This window comes from Mus musculus, chromosome 14 (assembly GCF_000001635.26).
Source record: "Mus musculus strain C57BL/6J chromosome 14, GRCm38.p6 C57BL/6J".
Classification (NCBI taxonomy): Eukaryota; Metazoa; Chordata; class Mammalia; order Rodentia; family Muridae; genus Mus; species Mus musculus.
In genome coordinates, this window is record NC_000080.6 from 75,798,685 (window position 1) to 75,802,444 (window position 3,760).

The following is a 3,760-nucleotide window of genomic DNA, read 5'->3' on the forward strand; positions in this document are numbered from 1 at the left end:
AGCTCCTGCTCCCTGACCTGCTTGAGTTCCAGTCCTGACTTCCTTTGGTGATGAACAGCAGCATGGAAGTGTAAGCCGAATAAACCCTTTCCTCCCCAACTTGCTTCTTGGTCATGATGTTTGTGCAGGAATAGAAACCCTGACTAAGACAAATTGGTACTGGGAGTGGGGTATTCCTGTGACAACCTGACCATGTTTTGGGGAGGACTGTGGAAGGACTTTGGAACTTAGGCTTGAAGATCCATCCATTGTTAAGAGCTCTGTTGGAGGTTGTGCAGGAGCTTGGAAGATAATGTTGAGAACACTGTAGAAGATGGAGGTCTGGTTTGTGAAATTTCAGAGGGAAAATTAAAGACTCTTTTCAGGGCCATTGCTGTTTTGATTGTGAAGATTCTGTAGTTCTGGTTAGCTGGGGCTGAAGAATCAGCTGTGATTAACAAGATACCAGAACTACTAAAGCAAAAACTTTGCATTACTGGGACTATTGATGCTGGTTAGCTGGAGCTAAGAAATTAGCGGTGATTAAGAAGAGACCAGCATCATTGAGGTGACATCTTCTGGGAAGTGTTTTCTGAAAGCACAAAGAGGCTGTGTTCCAGAGATAGCCAAGGTTGCACTCCTGCTGCAGCGGGACTTGGTAATATGTAAGGGTCACCCAGGTGGTACTGGTTTTGAAGGCATGAAGGAGTTGAGCAGAGCAGCTGAGGCTTGGCACTGTGAGAGGCCATGGAAGGCCATTGGTGAAAGTGCAGCCTCAGTTGCAATTGATGGCCCAGGACTGAAGGGGTCATGCAGTGTTTTGGAGATGCCAGTACCATGAGATGACCACCAAGAGCAGCAGCAGCAGTGGAGTAGAGGCATCTGGAGCCTAGAGGATGACGCGTGTGCTACAAAGGGCATGGCTGGAGAAGTGACCCAAGCCCTTGGAGGAGCCCAGAAGATCGTGAGTTGGATCCCAGACATTGAACGGTTGGAGATTGATTTTTGCTTTTGATTGTGACTGTGCCCTGATATTTTCCCTCTTGAAGGAAGAAACTGTTTTAGTGATGCCCACAGTTAAGAGACTTTTAATTTAAAAAGACTTTGGATTTTTAAAAGAGATGGATATTTTAAAGAGATTGAAATTTTAAGAATATGTAAAGACTGTGGGACATTTAAAGTTATTTAGACCTTGGGGATGAATAAGAATGTAAGGGTTGAGGCTTACTAGTGATGTGTTTGTGTGTCAAGTTGACAAGGGGTCAGTTGTATTGGCTAGTTTTGTGTCAACTTGACACAGCTGGAGTTATCACAGAGAAAGGAGCTTCAGTTGGGGATGTGCCTCCATGAGATCCAGCTGTAAGGCATTTTCTCAATTAGTGATCAAGGCGGCAAGGCCCCTTGTGGGTGGGACCATCTCTGGGCTGGTTGTCTTGGGTTCTATAAGAGAGCAGGCTGAGCAAGCCAGTAAAGAACATCCCTCCATGGCCTCTGCATCAGCTCCTGCTCCCTGACCTGCTTGAGTTCCAGTCCTGACTTCCTTTGGTGATGAACAGCAGCATGGAAGTGTAAGCCGAATAAACCCTTTCCTCCCCAACTTGCTTCTTGGTCATGATGTTTGTGCAGGAATAGAAACCCTGACTAAGACACCGCACAACTGAGAAAACTAAGTAGGGGTTGTTAACTCTGAGTCAACCCGAGCTGTGTACATACCTTGTCTTTGTTCATTTGGTTTGGTTTGGATTGGGTTGGTTTCTATTTATTTTGAGACAGGGGTCTCTCTATGTAGTTCTGGATGTCCTGGAACTCTCTATGTAGACCAGACAGGCCTCCAACTCACAGAGATCCATTTGCCTCTGCTTTCCAAGGGCTGAGATTAAGACTGTGAAACACAACGCCTGAGTGTGACCTGTCTTTTCAAAAACAGAAGAGATTTTGGACTGCATCACTTCATCCACATGTCCCACATCCCCTCCAGGGTCTTTAGCCTGATAAGTGTAGTCTTCACCCTTCATCAAGCAAACTTTTCTTTGCCAAAGACAAAAAACCACTACTGAAAACCACAACCAATCAAAGTTCAGAGTTGTAGAGCCCAGTCCCAATGGATATATTTATAGAACATTTCCACACATAAGGCCCGTGGAACATTGATGAAGAGGGGCCATAAAGATTGTAAGACCCAGGGAATTTGCTGTGAGATTGTGTCACCAAGTAACATCAGAAGCTCTAGCCATAAAGTCTCACCAACGCAACCACCCATATGTGAGCTGAACATGGATGACAGTGGACATATGCCAAACTGGATAAGGAAAAGCCTATGAGGTCTCAACCCTACAAAGAACTATCGGCAACTGGAGAGAAAGGCCATAAATTTGAAGGGAGGTGGGGGAGGAGCATAAGAGAGGATTTGGAGGGAGGAAAGAGAAAGGGGAAAATTTGTAATTTTATTATAATCTTGAAGATGAAGAAGAAGAAGAAGAAGAAGAAGAAGAAGAAGAAGAAGAAGAAGAAGAAGAAGAAGAAGAAAAAGAAGAAGAAGAGGAGGAGGAGGAGGAAGAAGAAGAAGAAGAAAAAGAAGAAGAAGAAGAAGAAGAAGAAGAAGAAGAAGAAGAAGAAGAAGAAGAGGAGGAGGAGGAGGAGGAGGAGGAAGAAGAAGAAGAAGAAGAAGAAGAAGAAGAAGAAGAAGAAGAAGAAGAAGAAGAAGAAGAAGAAGGAGAAGAAGAAGAAGAAGAAGAAAACAGAGAGATCGAGAAACACTGTTACGGTTGAATCACAGTGGTCCTAGAGCTGTAAACTGGAAAATTCCTTCCCAGCTGGTGTCTAGACACAGAGCATCTATGGTCATGTCAGTTGAAACAACCTGTGACCTGGGCAGACTCTGGTTTTGTTCTTGGTTTGTTTTGTGTGTGTGTGTGTGTGTGAGTATAACTGCTCTCTAAGCTGCCATAAAATGGTTAAACAAAAGCTATGGCTTGGCTCCAGTACTCTAGTTAAATCCAATCTGGGACACAGTTCCCGGATGGAAGAGGAGGAGGAAGAGGAAAAAGAAAGGGGGAAGAAGGGATGGGGGAGAACCGTCAGCAAACTCAAACATCCCATGGCAAGCTCGGGGTGGAGGAAGGTTCTGAGAGCTGATGAGAGCAGCCCAGTTGCATTTTATCCAGAAAGGCGTGTTTCTCTTAAGTCCGTAAAAAATGGTCAGTTGTACAAACCTCTGGCTCAGGGGGTCTGGCAGGTCGTGCAGATAACCGTTTCCATTAGAAAACAAGGTAGTCTCCACCATGCAGGGGCATTTGCTCATTGAGAGTTGCTGGCTGCACTAAAAGTGGAAGGCACTAAATGCCACTGAAGTGTGTCTTTCAAACTGGCTAAAATTCTAGCTAGGCGTGGTGCATAAATCTGTAATTTAAGGCAGGAAAAAGTCACAGTTTAAGGCCAATCTCAGCTAAAAATCAAGATCTTATCTCATAAAAATATAATTAGAGAAAGAAAAAGTTAATGTTAGAAGATGGGAGAGATAGCTCAGCAGTTAAAAGCACTGGCTGCTCTTCTAGGCCTGGGTTCAATTCCCAGAACCCACGTGGCAGCTCACAACCATCAGTAACCCAGGGGGTCCAACACCCAGTCTGACCCTACAGACAACAAACATGCAAATGATGCGCAGACATGCACGCAGACAAGATGCACAGTAAGTACAGATTTCAAAGTTAGTTTTATTATGTATGAATTTCACCTCAATTTTTATTTTTAAATTAACATTCATTGATTGATTGATTGATTG

The 3,760-nt window shown here is 44.2% G+C and overlaps 1 long non-coding RNA gene across 2 annotated transcripts in view; it reads right to left on the reverse strand.

Annotated features, from left to right (window-relative positions):
* Nucleotides 1-3,754: 3,754 nt before the first annotated feature.
* Gm36271 overlaps nt 3,755-3,760 on the reverse strand; it is a 1,886-nt gene continuing 1,880 nt past the window's right edge. For both annotated transcript variants that reach the window (XR_001781418.1, XR_383599.3), the window contains exon 3: nt 3,755-3,760. This exon is cut by the window's right edge. This is a non-coding gene — a long non-coding RNA (predicted gene, 36271).